This window comes from Maniola jurtina, chromosome 6 (assembly GCF_905333055.1).
Source record: "Maniola jurtina chromosome 6, ilManJurt1.1, whole genome shotgun sequence".
NCBI lineage: Eukaryota > Metazoa > Arthropoda > Insecta > Lepidoptera > Nymphalidae > Maniola > Maniola jurtina.
Genome location: NC_060034.1, coordinates 15,743,059 through 15,767,589, shown reverse-complemented (window position 1 = coordinate 15,767,589; position 24,531 = coordinate 15,743,059). Strand labels below are relative to the sequence as shown.

The 24,531-nt window shown below is 36.8% G+C and overlaps 1 long non-coding RNA gene across 1 annotated transcript; it reads left to right on the top strand.

Moving 5' to 3' along the window:
- Positions 1-677: 677 nt before the first annotated feature.
- On the top strand, positions 678-10,529 carry LOC123866510. Its single transcript, XR_006796209.1, has 3 exons — positions 678-693; positions 1,432-1,435; positions 10,461-10,529. It is a non-coding gene; the product is annotated as an uncharacterized LOC123866510 (long non-coding RNA).
- The last annotated feature ends 14,002 nt before the right edge of the window (positions 10,530-24,531 follow it).

Genomic DNA, 24,531 nt, shown 5'->3' with positions numbered 1-24,531 from the left:
ACTATACCAATCGACATTAATTTGAATCCATCGAAACTTAATAATACAATATTTCAATTTCAAATACATAAATATGAAAACTATAAATATGAAGTAAGGAAAGTTTTATACTTATTTAGAATAAGTATATCTACAATAATTTAATTATGATCCACGCATCATGTGACAGGCAATCCGTCTTGGGCCCCAACCTTTCATAGTATTCATCAGTGATAGATGTCCACAGCTGGGCATGGGTCTCTTAGGGGCTTCCACACGCCACGAAAGTAGTTCCCTGCGATTAGTTTGATTTTGTCTATGAAGAATAGTTCTGTAGCTGCGTTTTCGTGTCTCTCATCTTCATTCAAGCACCTTGGGGCCTCTACACCTATAAATCTATCGGTTCTTCCAACAGTACGTAGTCTACGTGCGTAGGTGTCCCGCGTATTGCCACTTCAATTTACTTTTACTTTACTTTACTCATGTGCTTCAACCAAGTCGTCGTTAGGTCGTTATGTCGTTAGGCTATGTCGATTACTCGGGGTTCTCCTACAGTTCTCCCCATATCTGATTGAAAAACTTCCAAACAAGTTTTCTCCATCGCCCGCCTATGAATTAACAAAATTGTGCGGAATAATCTAGAAAATCAAAGTTAACAGAACCGATGGCCGCTGGGGCAGACGTTTTCTGGAGTGGAAACCGCGTATCACCGGTGTGGGACGACCTTAATAAGATAGTTGGAAGTAGGTGGATGAGGAAGGCGGAGGATCGTGTATGGTGGCGCGCTCTTGTTAGGGCCTATGTTCAGCATTGGACGCATCACGCAAACAGGCTGATTGATTGATTGAATTGCGCACTGCAGTATACAATCACCTATCATGGTAGGTACGAACAATATAACCTATTCATGCGTATTAAAAACAACAATGTGTAAAATTGTAAACAAAAAACACTAATTAAATGAAAATGTACGAGTATTGTGTTGTCGCCATTTTGTGAAATTTATTGCTGCGACAAGACGAACAAATTAAAAGGGTTTATGATGACATCGAACAATTTCGTGATTCGTGCCGGAGCCTTCTGAAGTGCCTTCTTGAGTTGTTGCTGGGATTTAGAACACTGCTTCATACTTCTAAAGTAATTATTTTTAAAGCAGTAAAGTTCTACCAAGGTCTTGCGCGGCCTGAATCCAGCGGCTTCTTGTGGCTCGTTTGATGTCGTCAGTTCACCTAGTGGGGAGTCTTCCAACTTTCGAGGTTGCCATTCTAGCATCTATCGGTTTTTCGAACTAAGTGCCCTGCCTATTGCCACTTCAGCTTCGCAACCCGTTGAGCTACGAGTATGTCGGTTACTCTGGTTAAAAGATGTATCAAGTTAATCCTTTTTTTCGGAAATAAAATAAGGGTAGCAATATGGTACCCCGCAGGAAACTCACACACTAGTTCACAACAGCTCGGTTGCAATGCGGCTTTGAGAAAACTATTTATGAGTGGCGCACGTAGATATACGTAAACCAGAGATACATACTTGATAGTGGGGTGACACTGTGTTACCCCACTCCGCAACCCACACACTATTTCCCCATGCATAGTCGCTAAAGTTTCAATCAAACAAACAAACCGCGCGACGGCAGAGTGGTCTTATTGTAAAGAGTCCAACGTAGCTTCTACGAACTGTATAACATGAGGCACTGTATGAAAGTGTCTCAAAAGCCTCTGTGAAGTGGCAGTAAGTACCTACTAGATATGTTGCTAGTATCATACGCTGCAGTTTGACACGACACCCTGCCGTACAGTTAATACCTTCGCAAATTGTGTCTGTTACCAGAAAATGTGTGAATAAATCTACGACATCGCATCTAGGACTGACGTGTGAGTTTTGTGAAATCATTCAAAAACCTGCAAATAGGGAATACCTACTATATAGTGTTTTCTTATGTAAATGAACATTTTCCAAGCGACAAAATACAATAAAATTAAGTGGTCATTATTATCATGAAACACCCTGACATATTAAGTCAGACTTTTGTATCCTGGGTTTTGTACAATATCAATGGTGGCACACTAAGCTTTTAGTCCGTTCATTTTTAAATACAAATTGTTGTTGCATTTTTGAAAATATTTTTATTTCGCCGCAAAGAATGAAGCGAGGAAATAAATCCGAGGATTAAATCTGCCACTGAATTTACGTGAAATAGGCGCCTGGCGCATATAAACTTAGTTAGTGTTTTATAAACGTTATTTTAAAAAAATATTATAATATTTTTGTTATGGAACAACGAGATTATTTCGTTTAAATAAATAATCCGCCAGAAAGAACAAAATTAGCTCTGTGTAAAAGTACTATAACAATTTATTATTATAACATTTTGATATTTCTCTTTCCCAAGTTTCGTATACTATAACTTTCGTATTTTAACTTGGATGAATTCATCCAAGTCTCTTTTAAGTCAGTAACAAAATGAATACTTAAATTATTATTTATCAGTCTACCTTCCTTGACAAGCCAATTAATTACATTTCTTTCATTAATTGAATTGAGTTATAATTAGGTGATATCCATCTGCCCTATCCATAATTTTAATACTTAGCAGTGCCTACCGCAAAAGAAGTGTATAAGAAAATACCTACTTTAGTAGGTAATAGCGACTGCGTCAAAAAGTTTGTAACCGCGCGGCAGTCTCTCCGTCAATCGCCCCACACATTTGTAGTTTGAATTTCATTTGAATATTTAACCAGTAGAATTCAATAAAATTTTCTAGACACGTTCTAGAAGTTAATATGTGTCTAGTTTGCCAGATTTTCTTAGTTTTAGACTTAGGAACATGAGTCAAAAGAGTTCTTATGTAAATATTTGAGCCCCATGTAATTATGTAATTTTGAAGCTAAATATTTTAACGAAAATCTGGCAGACCATAGACACAGTTTTTAGAACGTTCTTGCTAAATTTCATTGAGTTTGATGGGTCAATATTCAAATGAAAGCTAAACTACGTTTGTTTGGAGCGCACTACGAATAAACTCCTCTTAAGAAGTAGGGTAAAAGTTTCACGTAGCGAATAAATCCGTGTCAGCCGCCTCATGAATGTCGCCATAAGTTTACATTTGTCGCGACTTGAACAGATTTACCATAATATTTACCGGCACAAAAAATATTTAAAAGCACAGGCCTATAAAATTTTTAGGCTTTACCTATCTACCCAAAAAGTGCCAACGGAACCCTATAATTACTAAGCCTTTACTGTCTGTCCATCCGTCCGTCCGTCCGTTTTCCAACGCTGCCCATTCCGGTGCGAGGCCACCATTCTAGCACCTTGGGGCCCCAAGGTCAACTCAGCTTCAATACTCTGGTTCTCCAGCGAATGTCCTCATTTGATAGGTAGAGAAACTCCAAGCGTAGCTCTCTCTAACGCCCGTTGAGTGACTGACCTTTCTTATTATCGTATTATTATCGTATTAATTAATTAATTAGATTTAAAACTAAAGCTACGTAGATTGCAAACGCGCTCTGATCTGAGAAATTGTGAACATGAAAATCGTTTTACACTCAAGCAATTAAACTCTGTGAATATTTTCATTTAATTATGCAGTCTCAAAGATAATTCTATTTATACCGTTTAGGGCCCTCGAGGTTAATAAATTCATGGCCATGTTTAATCTCTGGCAGAGGTGCTCGTGCCCGCGAGGACCCGTCGAATCCTATTTTCAATTAATTCAACGGAGCAAATATTAACGATAATGAATTTTACAGTTGCAAATTTTATTCTTACACCGTATACACACGCGCCAATTTAGGCTCAATCGTGACAATGGATTAATGTTTCCATCAGCGTGGAAATCGCTTTTTAACGCTAAGTCAACGGCCATCATCCAGCGCACTGTTAGTTACACATGCCTGGATTATGGTGACGGTGCTAGCGACGAAGATCAAAGGCTGTTCCTTATCCTAGGGGTTCGAATTAGAAAGAGCAGACAGAATACTTCGTACGTCTCCGTGGAATTTTGACTACGTAGGGGTACAGACCTTGGCGATGCTTTGCAGTGTGATAGTAGAAAGATAGAGGAGGAACCGGATCAAAAAATTCTTCCAAAAATTTCTTGGGCACACTCTTTGAAATATTATAATATACACTTTATTTGTACCACCAAAAGAAGGAAAATAACTAATAAAATATATCCTGTGAAATACTGACAGACATGTAATCTTACGCCGATGCTCTAAGCTTTGGAGCTCAGAATTGTCAAAACATAGAGCTTTCAAAAAATAAACTTTTTTCTTTCTTTCTTTCCTTCTTTCTTAATTGACCAGTGTTTGGACAGTACAAGCACAGATGAAATATTCGTTACAAAATTGGATCATCTAAAAACGCTTAAAGAACGAAGGGTCATTATGCAAATCCTTTGAAATCACAAGCTTTAGCTGAACGCTTAATCGTTCAACTGCTTTTTTTCGAGACATTAATTAAAACGTTGTTCGATTGTCGCCGCGCCCTGTTATCCGACGCAGAAAGGTTTTAAAAGCCTCGTTTTTTGTTGTACTTTTTCGAGCAATTTGTCTGCAATTTGGAGCACTATCGAAAAAATATCTGAAATGACAGAAAGAAATCATCAGATACTTTGAATGCTCCATTTTTAGGGTTCCGTACCTCAAAAGGAAAAACGGAATCCTTATAGGATCACTTTGTTGTCTGTCTGTCTGTCTGTCAAAAAACCTATAAGGTACTTCCCATTGACCTAGAATCATGAAATTTGGCAGGTAGGTAGGTCTTATAGCACAAGTACAGGAATAAATCTGAAAACCCCGAATTTATGGTTACATCATTTAAAAAAAAATTAAAATGTGTTTCAATTTTCAAAGTAAGATAACTATACCAAGTGAGATATCATATGAAAGGGCTTTAGGTACCTGTAAATTCTAAAACAGATTTTTATTTATTTTTATTTAAGTATAATTGTTTTTGATTTATCGTGCAAAATGTTGGAAAAAATACCCGAGTACGGAACCCTCAGTGAGCGAGTCTGACTCGCACTTGGCCGGTTTTTTTTTGTGGCAGTGATTGCACAATTTACTGTAGAACCATTATTGCAATGTTTATCCATACTTATTTCTATACTTATATTATGGGTGCAATAGTTTGTATTTTCTGTTTTATTATCTTTTCAGGCTCATTTTTATCTTCAACAAATACTTCAATAATACTCTTAGAAAATTATGATGGATACAGAAACAAGTTACATCCCGGAGACGGATATAAGCTACTTTCTATCCAGAGAAATCAAAAAGATCCGACGAGATTTAAAATAATTAAATTCACGAGGATAAATTCACGGGCATCATCTTTTTGATAAAGAGATAATTTATATCTTGGAGACAGACAATCAAAGAGTTCCCACATGATTTTTGTCCTTCCCCGGGATGCAAGCTATCTCTGTACCTTTCGTCAAAATAGGTTACACAGGTGGGCTGTGAAAAGCACGCAAACAGACAGACACACTTTCACAATATCAAGTATGGCTATGGATTATGGTAATACAGCACTGTCATTTCCGGCTGTTTGGATTATAACGTCGATTTTCGTAATATATATTCGCTTCAATAGTCGACGAGACAATTATATATAATACCTATATAGTATTCCCTAATTCACATGTAAATGGCTACAGTAACGGCTACGCATACAAATGAGGCAGCCTGTGTGGAGGAGGGCGGCCCACAAAGCCTCTAAAGGCTGTGTGTGGTAAATTGCTATGACAGTGCTAGGTTAAATTATCCACTAGAGCCTATAGAGCTATGGTATCTGAATGCTTTTTCAAACTCAAGATCACAATCACAGGGTCTCTTATGCTACGTCTGTGACTGTACCAGCGGTTCGGATTGCAGATTATACTTAGAAGAGCCTACAAGAAACTCAGCAGTTGCTCTTTTTAAATCATAAATAGTTAGAATATGTCCAAACAGCAACAAAGCTAGGTTTACACCCGCCAGTGTAAGCAACCTACCTACCTACCTAACAATAGGTTCCGCCTCAGAATAAGCAAGATGGCTCTCTTCTAAAATCAATGCATTCCACCATTATGACGGGTCTTGAGTCTTGACAGACACGACAGACAGACAACGAAGTGATACTGTAAGGGTTTTTTTTCTTTGGATATACGGAATTCTAAAATATCAGTGATCTGCGATTTTTATGAAATGCTACAACCGTGAAAAGAAAATTAATACATAGGACAGCCATTTGTGCATTATATACATTTAGTATCCTGTAGGTAATATTGATAAACTAATAAATAACTTAAAAAAACCTATTGCAATGTCTAATTGTAATTGTTGTTTTATGTAGTTGACTTAGTATGTATGAAAAGATGGGAATTTTCAAAAACTAATCTATCTAAAAAATAATGCAACATAATACGACCAAGGTTTTTAGATAGTTTTTAGTTTGGTCCTACGTAGCAAACAAACAACATTTTGGAATCAAAATATGGAAATTTAGAAACAAAATTTTTCTTTATTTCCTAATTTTCTAAATTCTAAAATATTTTTTAGAGACAACACTTAGCTAAACTATTTTTTTCAGTTAACAGACTTTAATAGATAAAAGATGGCAGCAAACTGTCTGTAACAACAGCAAAACATTGAGCATTAACTCCTAATGGTCTGCTATTATAAAGGTCCCATCAAAACTTTCGGGACGTGCAGAGAATACATAATTCAGTCAGATAGTAAATAAATACTCGCGCTGAATATTAAAATACCTAATCGCTTTCATAAAATAAAATTGTAGAATGTCGACAACATATTTATTTTATTTCTGGCAAAACTGCTGGCAAAACACTTAATATCTCACTAGTTATATTATCATGATTATAATCATCATGATCAACCCATCGCCAGCTCACTACTAAGCACGGGTCTCCTCTCAGAATGAGGAGGGTATGGCTATGGTCTACCACGTTGGCCCAGGGCGGATATACAGACTTGGCCTTCACACAGCTTTGAGAAGATAATAGAGAACTGTCAGGCATACAGGATTCCTCACGATGTTTTTCAGTGTGGATAACTCGTCAATATTACTTTGAACAAAATTTTTGCAATCCCGAAATTCCCTTTGCAAATACGTTAAAACAAACACAGCTGTAAAAGGTCTGGTGTTTTAAAAATTCTCTCCAATTTCCAAAAATGTTTCTAATGTAGGTCTACAGTCCACATGGACGGCGTTTACCGTAAAAACGGTAAAAACGTGTGAAAAAGAGAAGTTTTTTTAGCAAAGCCGATTTAGTACTCTACCGGCAACAGGCTTGAATATACCTACCTACCTGCGCGGAGATTATTCTACAGGATCACTTTAAAGCTCGAACAAAAGTAAATAAAGGATATTGTTTTATCTCGGATCAACTGATATCCGAGCTTTTTGATTTTATCAAAACTTTCTGGTGTAATTCTGTGCTTTTGCATAATTGATATCATGGTAAATTTGATTTCTCACCATACAGGTTTGCAAAAAAATGACGTCATACTAGTGAATAAAAGCTAAGCTAAGCTAAGCTTTCCTGCCAAGCTTAATAGAAACAGCGAATTGCTTAACTTTTTTCGAATCGCCCGCCACAAAATCAGATTTTCAACTACTTTAACGTCATTTTTCTTCTACCTTCGTAGACAAGAATCAAATGATTAAAAGATCCTGATTGGGCTATACCTGCGCGTTTCTGTTTTAATTACAATGCATCCTGAAAACCAGGATGAAGGCAATAAAAATCACTACTGTTTGTTACTATAGTAAACTAACAATGGACTTCGTCTGTGATGGCGTTTGCTGGCGCGCGTGCTGTGCTTTTGCTGTTTTTTGGTGGTAGAACTGACTGGGAAGCGCTCTAAAGGGGCGCCGCGCGTATGTCGGCGGGCGCCGGTGCAGACGGAGTCCATACTTGTATAAATTCAATAACTTGAAAATATCACAAACTTGACATTGGCTAATCAGAGTAAAGCCAGATTTAAAGAAAAAAAAAAAAAAACTAACAATACAAAGTTAGCAATTCAGGAAAAATTGTTACTAACATACTAACAACCTATGGATGGAAATGTCTGAAATAAACTTCTTTTTTTTTTTTTTGTCGATTCGTCCTTCAATTACGCCATAACAGAGCAACGGATCGATGTGATGTTTGGCACGGATACAGTTAAGCACTTAGAGAATGAAATAAGCTACTTTTCATCCCAGAAAATTAAAGAGATTGCGTCGTCGCATGGATTTTTTTAAAATCTTAATCCACGTGGACAGTCATCAGCTAGTAGTAATACACTTTCTTTCATCCCTAAGCCTTAATAATACAGTCCTCTAAATTCATCCCACAAAATTAAATAGTTTGCGTCCCACGGATTTTTAAGAAAATCTTAATCCACGCGGATGAAGTTGTTGGCATCAGCTAGTATTACACCTTCTTTCATCGCCAACCCTTAATAATACAGTCCTCTAAAGGATTACTGAGTGTACAAATGTTGGAATTATCTTCATTAAATATTATGTGTCACATTATGACGGCGCCGCCACATTATACTGATTACGAGGCGAAATCACCTCATTACGTCTGATGATGTAACTTGTGATACTAACCAGACCCACAGATGCAGACTCCTTCAATATCGCCCCTGCGTGGAGATAGTCATTCCAACTAAGTAAGTACATAATTAGTAATTACATATTATTAAATTACACATTTAATAATATAACAATGTTTTTCTTTTTTTTTCTTCCGTTACTTTAGTTTTCTGTTGTTTCTGTTATTTATTGATTTTGTTGTTGCTGTTATTTTATTTTTTTGTTCTTTCTGTATTTCTGTTATTTTTTCTGTTGTTTTTGATAGTTTATTGTTTGTTGTTTTTGTTATTGCTGTTATTTTTGAACATTTTTTAAAAATAGGGTAAAATGTGCAAAATAAATAAATGAGAGATTTTAATAATATGGCAATATATGTATTATGTATGTATAATATTTTCAGCCTAAAACAGCTGAAACCAGCACACAAAGTATTTATGCGAACACCTACCCCGCACATCTCCTAAAAAAGAGAGAAAAGGTGCCTATAAAAGACTCGGTAAATAAAAGGGTGCCAATAGAAAATAAATTCTCTCGCTACATTAGCACCTACGGATGAAGCCAGTATGAAAACTTGCAGGTTCGGGCGTCATACATTCACACAGTATCACGATATCGCCATAAATAACCCATACAGCGGTGTCGCAAATCAGCACATTTTTAGGGTTCTGTAGTAAATATCTGTATCCGAAGCGTGCCAACACGAACGATACCCTATTACTAAGCCTCCGCTGTCTGCCCGTCTGTCGGTCGATCCATCTGTCAGCGGGCTATATCTCGTGAACCGTAATAGTACGTGCCGTAGTAGTAGTGTAGAGAGTTGAAATTTTCACAGAATGTGTATTTCTACTGTCGCTATAACAACAATAATAAAAAAAATCAGTATGGCCGCCTTAAAAACTAGAAAAATTAATAGTATTATTTCTTTTATGATGATACGGAATCCTTCGTGTTCGAGTACGACTCACACTTGACCGTTTTTTTTACGAATCTAATCGTGCGTGAGCTGATTCTGAGTTCGCCGCACGAAATACTCGTAGGGACACACAAAAAAATATTCGTATTGTATTCAGTATATGCATGCGAGGATATAAGGGCATAATCACATTATCATGCTACTGCGGCCAATCACGGTAGAGATTAACCATCTGTGTGAGACATCATCTCCTAGACCCATCGAGTATAGTAGAGTAGTATTCAAGTTATGTTAATACTTTTAGTTATATTTTTTCTCTTTTTTATAGTTTTCTTGGTTTATATACCAGTATTAGCTGATGCCCGCGACTTTGTCCACGTGGATTTACGTTTTTCAAAATCCCACGGGAATTATTTAATTTTCCGAGATGAAAAGTAGCCTTTGTGTTAATCCAGGGTATAATCTGTCTCTATTCCTAATTTCAGCCAAATCCGTCCAGTAGTTTTTACGTGATTTAGTAACAAACATCCAAACATCCACACTTTCACATTTATAATATTAGTAGGATTATTATACAGATTACCTAGTCATTATGAATGCGAGTGCCAGAAAGAATAAAATATAAGGATCTAAATCCCGAGCAACTCGAAAACCTTTACGTTTTTACTTGTACAAACAATTTATTGTGAAAAGTGCATTTCGCAATATTAAAACCGCAAAATTTTCATCGTGGAAACTAGACCGCTTTTATTCCTTACTTGTGTGCTTCTGTGCTTATTATGTGCAGTGTTTTCTTTCCCCGTGAGCGAATGTTATAAATGCTTGAATTTATTTTTCATTTCGGCCTGAATATGCTTATTCCTTTTTAGGGTTGCGTACCCAAAAGATAAAAACGCGGAGCCCCATTAATGTCACTCTGCTGTCTGTCTGTCTGTCTACCCGTGTGTCACAAGTCGTCGAAAGTCACATCTAGCTCGTAGACAAAATGAGTTACAAGCCTGAACTTATAATATTTGGTGTAAAGCGTTAACCCAAAACCAAATATTGAGTTAAATATATAATTTATATTTAAATTATTTTTCAGCGGGGCTTCCATACATGAAAAAGGAGCCGAAATAATTTTTTTCCTTATTTACCTTAGCATGTGGGGTATCATTATTAGAACTCATTGAGTAGGGTTTTTAAAATAGTTTCTAAGCTGTGACCAGAACAAGCGAACATTTTTTTGGGGTTTTCTTTCACGACTTATTGCAATGTAACTCGAAAAAGAAACCCACACCCACCCAACCACATCATTATGTGGGCTCATAATTATGTGAGTACAGAACCCTAAAAGAGCGAGGCCTGACTCGCACTTGACCGGTTTTTGTAGTTCCCGTAGCGAGGCGCGCTGCAAAGTTGGAAAAATTATTATATAAGTTATGCAAGCTTATTATGCGAATTATTTCAACTGTAATTACGATTTATTTTCCACCTTCGTTTCCTTGTTTTGGAAAATTATTACTACGCTAAATATGGTTTCGTGTAGTGTTTGTTAGCTACATAACAAGTATTCTAATTTCTAATGTAAGTTGTGTTGAAAATATGTTATAACAATGTTATAGTTATATCTCACACTTGCACGGTTAACGTTTAATGCCAATCGAGTTGGCGTTAAAATCCCTATTAAGGTGGGTTAAAATCTCTTTTGTTGGGTTTTGTTGGGGAATGCCGTTTGGTGTTAGACCCCTAACACCAAACGGCAAACCCGTTAAACGTACATATAGCCACGATCAACGTACAAACGTTGTTGGCCATTAATATCACATCTGTAGCGATGCTGTATCGCGATGGTAGGTATCACTGTCTTTTTGCGTTTGTATCACAACAATCGCCGTGGACGACCTCCCTTAGATTGCAAAAGATTCAATAATGTAGATTATTGAAAGTGGATGTTGAATAATGAATGAATCTTCACGGAATCGGGAAAAAAACAATTGCCACTTGGATTGGGCGGGAAGTAGGTACGAGTACCAACACTCAATATTGATGGCAAGTTTCCCTCCGCAGAGCCTTCATTTTATATTTAAAATGAAGGAATTCCTATCGGCATTTTATACGTCGCCGCTTTGAGTGGGGAATCAGCGACACCAATCGAATTAACTTTTTTATCAGATCAAGATCAGTGAGCTGTAAGTTTTATGTACCAATTGGACAAAAAAGCGTGATTGAAATTATAACAAGAACATTAAACTCGTCGCCGGCCCACTACTGACCACTTCTCTCAGAATGAAAACGGGAGTCTGCCATGCTGGCCCGGTTTGGACTGGCAGACTGGATCTCTCAGGCAAGCAGGTTTCCTCTCGATTTACCGTTAAAGCAAATAATACCTATTTATTTGCTTACTCTACAAAATTAAAGCCCGGGATCAAACCCCCAACCCCTCGAATCCAACGACGTCTTAACCACTTGCTTGTTTTTGCTCTAAACAAACAAGTAAAACCTTGCGAATAGAAATTTTCATAAAACACGAATAATTCTTTACAATTTCATATTGTGGCCATAAATAAACCGGTTAGCGGTGTTACTGGTGAATACTGAACGGCTCAGCAACACTTTCATAAGCGGAATTTACTGTACATAATATTGTAACTGCGCCAAACTGCGCCAGCTGCATCGCCTCGATAACTTACACTCAACTACACGTCGCGTCGCGTCGCCCCACTTCTGCCTGTAGGCCGCCGTATCTACCTACGTATGACTCGGAAAACTGCATTTGCATTAAGAGATGCACCATTTCACAGATAGCATGTGAAAAATCACGTGAAAAGCCCTTTTCTTATATAGCACTTGCTACTTTACTTAAAGTCATCATCATCAACCTAATGTTGGCTCAATGAGCACGGCTCTCCATGCAGAATGAGAAGAGTTTGGCTACAGCAGGCACACCATGCTGGGCTGGCCAAGTTTTTTTAAAAATTCAGATACAATTTAGCCCTTGACTGCAATCTCACCTGGTGGTAAGTGATGATGCAGTCTAAGATGGAAGCGAGCTAACTTGGAAGGGGTATGGCAGTTTTGTTTTTATTAAACCCATACCTCTTTGGTTTCTACACAGCATCGTATCGGAACGCTAAATCGCTTGGCGGAACGGCTTTGCCGGTAGGGTGGTAACTATAGCCACGACCGAAGCCTGCCCTGAAATTTAGAAATTATTTTCCAAACCCCTACCGGGACTCGAACCCAGAACCTCTCAATAACAGCCACTTACCACTGCGCCAGGGAGGTCCTCAAAAAGTGCTGGTTGGCAGACTTTACACACCTTTGAAAACATTATAGAGAACTCTTAAAGACTTAAAATTTTAAAATGTAGGGAGGTATTTACTCAGTCTATACTATAAAAATGTTTTTTAGAATAATAAGCACTGTTATTCTGTAATTGTAGGTACAATTTTTTTATTTCGCGTTCGTCGAAAAACTAATTTGATATGCTTGTGCTAAATTACCAACTTAAATTAGTTAATATTATGTACTATTATATAAAATTTGATCTATGTAGTTCAAATGATTGTATAGTTTCGTATAATTTAGGAAACATTAGAAACTGTGAGAAAATAGTTCTAGTTATTATAATTCAATATTTCGCACTGGAGGCAATCCCCGCGAGCGCGGGTCATCAAGTTTGTAATATATTGAGGAGCGACTCCTGTGGGACATAACTACATTCATTTACTCTCCCGCAAAGTTATACACACGTTACCAACACTAGTTTAATAATGTTAGTTATTTTATAAACAAAATGTAGCGCAATAACCTTCCCATGACTTGATCATACCTATTAGCATTCTAAGTTTTTTAGGGTTCCGTAACCAAAGGGTAAAAACGGAGCCCTATTAATGTCTGTCTGTCTGTCCGCGTGTCACAGGTCTCTAGCTCACAGACCAAATGAGTTACAAACCTGAAATTTCTGTATTCAGTGTGGAACGTTGACCCAAAACCAAATATTGAATTCGAAAAATCAAATTATTGCAAATCACTTACAGTCTTTAGAGTTTACTTATGGTCCAGAAAAAACGAAAAATTCAAGGGATTTTTAAAAACCTAATTCCACATAGATAGACGAAGTTGCAGGAATCATCTATTAGGTACAGCTGAGATAGCTTGCATCCCGTACACTAATGTAGGCTACTATATTATCTCGGAAAATCGGAGAGTTCCCTTGGGATTTTTAAAAACTTATAAGTACCTACCCTCACTCGCAGACGAAGTCGCGGGCTTCTCTTATAAATAAATGTGGGCAATACTCATAATTCTATTCCTAGATAAATCACTGATAGAGAATTCCGATCCTAAAGCTCAATGTCGAAATCGCATATTCTGGGCAGAGAATTGCAATGTACAAGCTTCACCCAGTCCGGGGGACGCGTAAAACTTTTACAGCTAATAACGCCAGCTTGAAACAAGCCCGTTACTACAGGAGGATACGACGTAAACTGAATTGTCATACCTTTACGACTTATCAACTTTTATTATTCAATACGTGTCTGGGAGCAGTATAAAATCTGAGCGAAATTATGGCTAACCCAATTTTCTGTGCCTGTTTTGTGGTGTTTTCTATAATAAAACTATCCCTAAGGCCGGGCGTTGATCGTAAAAGATTGGAAATATGTATTATATTTAGTTATTTTAGGACTTTTTAACAGTCCATAATATGCAGTCCATCCATTCTTCGATACCTATCATTACTATTAAAAAATGCGAAAGTGTCTGTCTGCCGGCTCGCTTCTCACATTGGAGGGTATAGGTATAGTTTTCATCCCGGGGAAGGACGTATACTTTTTGTCTGAGAAATCAAAGATGTCCCACGGGATTTTTCAAAAAGTAAAATGGGCATACATTATATTATTCGGTTATGAAACCCTTACAAACTGACGATGAGATAATAGATTATGATAAGATAATATTTTGGTTTGTCTAAATAATTAGTTGTTAACGTTATTTTTTTAACCAACCTACGTTATTTTCAAAATACCCACATAGACCTATAAAGCCAGCCCATTAACCTATTGAATAAAATGATTCTTGAGCTCCATCAAGTAAAGGAGGTAAAGGGTGGATATCCACTCGTAGGTACACTGAACGGTATTCTCAGTTGAAGTGGAACTCATTACTGATAATATGATGATAATAACCCTCTGTCGAGATGGGGCGCTATTGAATAGTTTTATGCTGAGATTATTATGATAAAATATGATGAAAAAAATTAAGGCATAAGTTCGATTCGTTGTCTTTGCCTTGAAAATGTGAAGATAATTAATAATATAGATAATACTATTGGCTTCACTCAGAAAAGCAGGTACCTTTTATATAAATATTGTATCGAATTATTGGAATGTCCTCCCAAAACCAACACAAAAAACACAGGTTCGTGTAGAGAGTTCCGAGAGTTGTCCTACTCGTAGCTTAATCTAAGCTACGAGTAGGACAACACATCAGCGGGCCGAACGCAATTGTAGAGCTGGTAATAAGTATCTCTTATCTATCGTGTGATATCTGACGCCAAGTAAAGTGATTTTAAGATTCCCTAATTAAAATTAAATAATAAGGCATAACATCCACACCTTAGCCACTTTAGCGGTTTGTAAGAAGCTTTTAACCAAAAAACCTTTTGTACAAGTAGCTTAAAAATTTCCTTTATATTGTATCTTGAAGTTCTTAATTGTTTTTAATAAACCTAGACAGTTCACACGAGAAGGGTCTACTGTGATAAGCGCCGCGGTAACAGCTGTTACAGAACTTGCGAGAGTGTTTATTGCGTAAACAAGATGTAAAGTGCTTAGCAAACTTGCCAGTTTGACAGTGATGTGTGTTTGCAGTTTGCGGATTATGGCATTATCAACTTGGGACGAGTTAAACTTTCATCGGAGCGTAGCTACTTGTACCTATTACCTCACAGGTACGACCCGATGAAAGTTCGAAGAAAGAGGAAAATCTGTGTCTATAGGATTAATGATATCATGAAACGAAGGATTGATTAGTGATTCAATCAATAAATCAATTAAGGCCTGCGACATAGGCCTTCCCAAGAGATGCGCCACCACACACAATCCGCCGCCTTCCTCATCCACTCATGCCTATCCACTCTTATGATATTGCTAAAGCAGCGATCCAGGCTTACGTAGGCCTGTAAGTAGGTAGGTACCTACTTATTATGGTGGGTAGGCTCAGAGTGAACTATGGTAGAGTGTAGATACCGATAACTATTATTATTATTGATAGTTAAAGATTTGAAGCAAATATAGATTTTTGATAGCAATTATTATAGCGAGGGTGACCGTTCAGCACTGATCCAGTTGTTTTAATTGGTTTTAGTTTTGTGTATTGATCGCTCGCAAACAAATGGCCCAGCTGTATGCAAACAGCGTTTAATAAAAATGATCACGTGACATGGAAACTACGTTCGAAAATATTTTCAGCGTGATCGATGAATTTTTTTGCATGAAAAACTCGACCCGAGAGCTGTTGCGAATTTTCTACCGTACCTAATTCTTAAAGTCAATGCTAACTACGCGTTAAGTGTGAGTTTGTGAGATTAACACGACCTGACAAACATTCACATGTTCAATATTTTTGGTGCAAGCTCACAGTTTAATGGATTTAATATTATAAATGTGAAAGTTTGAATATTGGTTACACCTTTAGGCTTGCAGCTTTTTTATGTGGTGTTATAACGCCAATTAAAATACAATACCCACTCTGAAAATTTCAACTCTCTACCTATTTTGATTCATGAGATATAGCCCGCTGACAGACAGACTGACGGAAGGATGGCGGAGGCTTAGTAACAGGGTTCCGTTAGCATCTTTCAGGTATGGGTTCTAAAAATGAGAAAATTGCAAATCATTATAAGGTATCTATTGATATAGCAAGCTCGCTTGCTTGGAAAACAAGAGAATCCTACTCTGCCAAGGAAAACATTAAAGTTAACTAAAAATACACTTCAAGTGCGACAGTGTCCAACGTTCAATACAAACAGCTGTTTTCTATTGAGAGAAATGAAGTCCATTGTTTAAGATAGTAGTAAAAGCTCTCCGCGATATCGAGTGCCCTCCAGACACAAAGGAGAGCTTCACGCGAACAAAGTCGAGGGCTTTCACTTGCTGTTGAGTGATTCTATCGCAAGATTTTAGTGGCTGAGAGCAAAAGTTGATCGTACGGCCATTTTCCTTTCAAGCACTTCTTAGTTCTTAGTAGTTCATTTACTCTAGTTAAGACTCGAGCAGAGTGATTTCAGATTGACCGTATTTTCGGCGCGTATTTTTTCGCTTATTTCGGAAAAAAAAATTAACAATAGTGGTGTATTATTTTCTTTAGAGCCCTTCGTCTAAAGCCGGACGCTTGTGGCAAACAACAAACAGCAAGCATCGGTAACACAGATGGCTTGCCTTCCAATCGGGATACTTCAAAGCGTCGCGTCGGCAAGAAGCATTCGCAAACACCCGTCCACACGCTTGCTGTTTGCTGTTTGTCACAAGCGTCTGGCGCAGGCATAAGGCTCAAAAAGTTAAAGAAAATAATAATCATCATCATCATGATCAACTCTCTATTGAGCACAGTTCTCCTCTTAGAATGAGAACGGTTTAGACCATAGTCAAAGTCAAAATCAAATAATTGTTAAAGTGATATATAATAACTGTTTAAAACACACCAAACTGCGAAAAGTTAGAGGTCCATGCTTGCCCGGGATCGAACCTACCGAATTGAAGGCTGATGTTTTGAACACTAGGCTGTCACCGCTTCAGCATACAGTACAAATAATACAGACAAAGAAGTAGGTGATTTCATCTTTGTACTACGATTTAGTACCTAGGTACTTTATGATATCAGTGACACTGATACAGACTAGGTCGGTAGGTACTCTACATTTTTTTTTTTTTCTTTAAAAACTTTTATTCAGAAAGTAATAAAGATTTCACAAATGTTAAAAATACTTAAATATAAAAATTATAAAACAAAAATTGTACTCTACATATTTTGTAAAACTTTTTAGTCTCAGACGAAAGGTGATATAGTAATTAGTTACCAGGGTGTCAGAGATATGAGGAGCATTGTCCCCCAAACAGCTAGGGCTCAAAATACGAACCCTCGTTACCTGAGCGGCGATCTATCTGCGTTATGTCGCCTGAGAGATTTTTGGCACTGACTGATATTATTTGCCTTAAATATTTGCCGTTCTGATTAATCTTTATTAATTAATGAGAGGAAAATCTTTGTAAAGATAATATTTATTATACTTTTGGTATTACACTAAAATTCTTTTTTAAAGGGCGATCGCAAGCCATCGCCGCGCCAGTGCACTAAGTATTTAGCACAAAAGTTAGAGATGAGTGCCCGGAATCGAAGCCGGGATCTGTCTTTTCCCGTGGATTTTCCAAAAAAATCTGTTTCCAACCCTGTCCTGACAATATTATAACGCACACAAAAAAGAGAATTAAGTACCTAACTAATTAGATTCGGAAGTTGTGCGCGTACATACATTTCAGCAATTCGTTTTTATTTATATACTTAGATTATATTATGTAATTTATATATTATTATATATGTATATTATATATATGATATATGTATATTATGTAAATTAATATTGTTAAATAATGATTTATTTATTTCCCATTCCAATTTATCGGAGCCAGTTTCCCTGCGTCCAGTGCCAACACAATTACGCGAGCATTATTTCCCCTAAGCCCCGCTTGGCGCCCTCGCAGCCTTCATTTGCTTGCGCAAAGACCTTACGTAACCACCTTTTCTTACCCACAACTCGGAAATAAATAATTAGACCTTATTTTCCATTCCTGAAAATAGCCGTATTTGTCACGTACCTAATATTATGTGGAATTGAAGATAAGCATTACTTTGCGGAAGTCTATTGCGACACAAGGAACAACAACACTTTGAAAGAAACCTTGTGGTTTTCCCTGTACAAAAGTAATTTCTTTCAAAAGGGAGAACTTTTCTTCCTTTTGAAAATGGGTTACCTACATAATAGGTACCTAATAGATACTAATTTATAATATTTATTTTCAGTAACTTCTTACTGTGTAGCTTCAACTAATTAAAGCGTATGATAGACAAAATTACAAGTGATTCCATTATATGTGTGATTATTCTGCTGTGCACAAAATAATGACGTCTAAATAATATATTGCTTACATAATGCTCCCTAGTAGGGAGTCCCTACGGAAAAGGATAGCAATAGATTAACCTAGATTTATCAATTTAGTTTAATAAATTTATCTAGACTTATCAATTTAGTTTAGGTAGGTAGAGATAGTGTACAAAAGAATGAGACAGTGTTCATATTTTTCTTACCAAGTAAGGAACGCTAAAAACATCAATTTTATAAAAACTGTACGGATTCTATTTATCAAAATCTACGTGCGCAGGTGCCGAACCCTCCGAACTAACGACATCCTACCTTCACGAAGATCACACAATGTGAGGATAGTAATTTATAGGTAATTGGAACATTCTTGGTAGGTTACATCACATTTCACGACGAAATTGCCAATTATTATTATTTAGACGCACATCAAAGAGAAACACATCAAACGACAGACCTGTATTTATTCTGTTAATTTTCATTATTGACTAGCTATTTGTACTCGTACATATTATGTACCTCTCACGCTTTATTGTATCATCATGGCCCTATTCCTGAATGTTGAGGGTTTCCCAAGAATAATAATGTTGAAAGTTCCCAAATTCTTCCAGATGAAACTCGTCTTTAACAAAGTTTCGCCTCGTACCTATCAGATGTTCATGATATACCTACCTAATCAAATTCTATAGTCTTTTTCATTGCCACTTCAACTTCAAAACCAGTTGAACTGTCGGTTACTCTGGTACTCCTACCGTTCTCTTCATTTCTGATTCTGATTCTATCATATCTTCATAGCTTCAATCAATCATAGCTTTCTCCGTCGCCCGCTGAGTGACTCTGAGGCCTGAGCTCAGTAGAGGGCTCTCTCCGTCACTCGCTTCATACAAACGTAGTTCCAATTTCATTTGAATATTAAGCAACCAAAGTCCATGAAATTTTGCAGACATATTCTAGAAACTAATATCTATGTCTGTGGTTTTCCAGATTTCTGTTAATATATTCGGTTTCAAAGTTACGCGGTCTTAAAAATTTACATACAAATCTTTGAACCCCTGTAATTTTAAAACTAGTTACATATTTTTAGAAAAATCTAAAATACCACAGACACAGATATTAGTTTCTAGAATATTCTAAAAATTTTGCAGACATATGTCTGCAAAATTTCATGGACTTTGGTTGTTTAATATTCAAATGAAATTGGAACTACGATTGTATGAAGCGAATGACGGAGAGAGCCCTGTTAATGTACTTTCGTACATTAAAATGACTGGGTTTTGCGAGTGAATTGCTTTTCATAATTCACAATAATTTTAATTGACGTTGTAAATTTTGCAGCTCCAACGAATTATTCAAATTAACACGAGATTATGCAAATTCATAAATAAAACCACGATGTTTAATCTTTACGTTGTTTCCAGATTATAAAATGAAAACAGTCAAAATGTTAAACATTTGCTTCATAATAATTATTATAACTTATTTAATATTCATTAATATTGAAATATGTATGAAGTATTAATAATATTAAGCAATGCGACATCACTTGCTTTAGCGCTGAAGAAAACATAAATGCCTGAAAGTTCTACATGTTTTCTAAAGTGTGTGAAGTCTACCAATCCGCACTTGCTCAGCAGGGTGGACTGTGGCCTAAACCCTTCTCATTCTGATAGGATTCCCTGTGCGCAATTAGTGGGCCGGTGATTGTGATGGTAATTATGATTTACCTACCCATATTACAAAAGCCCGTTTTGTATTTATCCATACTTCCATACTAATCGATACTAATATTATTAATGTGAAAGTGTGTCTGTCTGTCTTTCAGTCTGAAAAACTTTTCACGGCCCAACAGTTTAACCGATTTTGATGAAAAGTACAGAGTTTGGTAGAGAGTACCTACAGGCTACTTCCCGGAAAATCAAAGAATTCCCGAGGGATTCTTAAAGGTCCTTTCGTTGGATCAATAATTTATATAGGATTCGGTTAGGAGCTTGCGTCCCAGAAATTCACAGCAACTTTTTATCCCGGAATATCAAAGAGTTCTCACGGGATTTTTAAAAAACCTAAATCCACGCAGACGAAGTCTCGGGCATCAGCTTGTAATAAATAAGTCACTCATACGCTCAATTAAGCAGCACATTATGAAATAAATCCAAGCATAATTTCCTCTAGCTTCTTGTAATATGAGTCCAATGAAAGGGAAACTTAGTGAATAAATCCTGTGCCGGCAATAAAGCCTACAACTGGCGGGATGCTCCGCTCCAGTGAACTCGGGCTTGTGAATGAATTGCGCCATTCATATTAGTAGGTACAATTCCACTCTACTTTCATGAAAGCGAATAGAAAAGGGCTAGTATAATTTAAGCTGTGTTTGTTGTGGGCTCTTCTCAGGCCGGGCGCGTTTGGAACCCTCGTAGCTCTGAGTCTTTATCCTAAATCTGTGAGTTCACGTAATGAATTATCACCACAATATCATCTTACAAATTTAACATTTCTGACCATCAAAAGGAGTACAATTATACTACCTATTTTGAATAAATGATTTTGATCTTTTTCCTTACTAGAGGAAGTTCGCAAGTTTTTTTTTAATTAATTTCTAGACTAGCGCTTATCTGCAATCAGACCTACTGGCAAGTCATGATGCAGCCTAAGATAGAGCGCGCTTGCCTATGAGATGGTTATTGACTTCATGTTATTAGTACCTACTATTATATAAATCTCCATTCTACTTTCATGAAAGCGAATTGAAAAGGAGCCGTGATAGCCAAGGTTGAGACGTCCGCCACTTATTGGGGAGGTCAAGAGTTGGATCCCGGGCGCACCTATATCTTTACGAAATTATGTGCGTAGGTATTAGAAAAACATCGTGAGGAAACCGCATAAGTCTGCCAATCCTCCCTTGGCCCTCCCTATAACTACTACTACTATCTACTACTACCTACTTGATTTTCTATTCAATGTCGAACCCTGTAGCTTTTAAAGGTATTTAAAAACTCATTTCTTATTCGCCAACCATCTACCAAGTTTTGAGCGTTGAAGATTAAATTTACTGTAAAAGAGCTGTACAGTAGGTACTCAAATGTTCATTTGTAGCGAGAACTGACTTGAGATGAAAAGTTTTATATTCGTTTCAAACACTCTGGGCAACATTAAAGTTGCTTACCTTTGTGAAACTGGTCTGTAATTGTACAGCTCCTTGGCTGCAAAGCAATCAAGTTATAAATAAAGCGCCGGAGTTTTACAAGGAAAATTAAAATAAAAGATTTCCATTCTCCTTGGAACATCTCACGAAATGATATTTGCTACGGACTTGTAGGTAAGGTAGATATTACATTTACATACTTTATCTTGCTAATCTACAATTATTACGGTCTTGAAACAAAAGTTAGCGAGCAAAGGAAACTCTTTGAGTTTTTTACATAGAGTGGTATTTCTAGGGTTCCGTACGCGAAGAGTGGCAACGGGGCCTTATTACTAAGCCTTAATTAAATAATTAAAAAGTCGCTAAGTTTAAATTTTATTGCTAGTGGATATTAACTTATCCTCTTAGACCCCTCTAAGAGGATTTTCAGGTAGGTACCTATTCCAATTTCCATCCGAGAAGAAGCCGAAAGTTTAGCTAATTTTAACAATAAAGTTGACTTTATTTTATTTACTATAGGTAGGTACTAGTTAGGTTAAAATAACCTAACCTAGCAATTATTATTTGTTTTATTTTCTCTCTTTATGTTGTTCGTCTCGTCTGTATTGTGGTAGATGATAGCAAATAAAATTAAATTCTACTATTGTGTTATATTCAATTGTTGTATGAAACTTTACCATAGTTCGTATTCATTGCTAGAACCATAGAATTCAAAATATAGAAATGTTGAAAGAACGTGATACTGTAGCTACAGCTGCTGTGCTGTGACACATCATCACATCGTTAGAGTAGAACTTTTAGCATAGATATTTCAGCATTTAGAATTTTTAGCAACAGTTTCATTTGCGTTACTTAGATATATAGGTACCTAGATATTTTCTTACAAATTATTTCTGGGCATTTTTTAATGAGTTTCTTCTGATACATATTAGGTGTTAAAAACATTAGTTACTATGTCGGCTTAGTGACTCAACCGCAAGCTTATCTTAGGTAATCGCAATAAAAAAACGGCGAAACCTGAGACCTCCAGTAGAATGTCTTTCTATTGGACGAACCAAGTATGCTCTTTTTGCATCACGATCCTAAAGAGAACTGATACCTACCATTTCTATTACCCGATTCAGAGTTCTGTGACTAGAAAGCTCTAATTAATTTCAATGGCTCTGGAGTTTTCGTGTAATGTGTGTTGGGGAGCGTTTGCCAAAAACTTAAGTCTGCTAAGTTCCAGGCCGTCTGTAAAGTTTTAATTTTTTTTAATTAAAGTAAGCTGTATGAACGTGATTTTCTGTCGTAGGTAGAAACATTTACCTTCTCTCAACTATTATATTAGTAAGATTGTTTTTGCGTGTAAAATCTACAAACGATTGAAACAAATTCCTGGACTCCTAGACCTTATAATTCTTTAATTTAACGAGTCTAATTTACTAGATAGATGATGCCTACAAAAAATCACCGCGATAGTTACGATGTGATTGAAGGACAAACCAGTTTCGTAATAATATTTCATAAAAGCTACTAAGTGAGCATTAATCACACTAATATTATAAAGGCGAAAGTTTGTATATGTGTGTGTGTGTGTGTGTGTGTGTATGTTTGTTACTCTTTCGCGCAAAAACTACTGGACGGATTTGGCTGTAATTTGGAATGGAGATAGATAATATCCAGGATTAGCACATAGGCTACTTTTTATCCCGGAAAATCAAAGAGTTCCCACGGGATTTCAAAAAACTTTAATCCACGCGGACGAAGTCGCGGGCATCATCTAGTATTTCATAAAAGCTCCCATACCTATACGAAGTGAGCATTACGTTTGATAAAAAGTCGCTGATTTGACTAGTAGTCATCATTTCTATTGCTTAAAACGCATAGGTACCGAACTTCGAAAAGTTTGAAGTAGGTACCTACGAGTCTCGGACCCCCGAATAAGAGATCTAGGCTATCGCCGCATCCATTACATTGGTATATTAGACTGGTAATACAATGCATGTAGCCGTGCGAGTAATTTGGCAATGGGCGCCTGTTCGACATGTCCGGTGTGAATTAGGAGCGCGTTAACTACTAAACGCGCCATTATTGAAACTACGGGATTAGGGGCCGCTAAAATATACGCGTACTCTAAATCACATAAGTACCTAGTCTATAGACTGCATGGACGACTATATGCGACAAAAGTTTCAATTCATTTTAAATATCATTTGCTTTTTAACAGTGAAGGAAAACTTCGTGAGAAAACCTGCATGCCTGAAAATGTTTTCAAAGGAGTGTGAAGTCCAAAATCTAAAAAATATTTACTGTAAACAATTAAGTACACCGTAAATTAAAAATCACGATTTGAACTAACATAAAGACGTATTCATAAGATGATTTATTTGAGTAAGCTTATTGACTTGAAAGTTAAAAGTTCTTGAACAAGAAGCAAAATTTTCTGTTCTTTATGAAAATATAAAAATCCATACCTACCCATTTACCTTCAGTAATATTTTCGCTTGATATTACACACTCCACCCGCATCCGCTCATCGCAGATTAAGAGCGTAAATGAGATAAAGGATTTTACGGATTATCTAGCCTCGGCTGGGATTCAATCGCACCCACATGGGAGGCCAGATAACAGATATTTCCTAAAGGAAAATAATATCGCGTGGAACGTATAACGTAGCGCTCTAGAAAATTGCTTTATTCCATAGCTTATTCCCGCGACTTCGTCCGCGTGGATTACCTATACAATTCTCAGACCCCTACTTTACCCCCTCAAGAGTTGAATTTT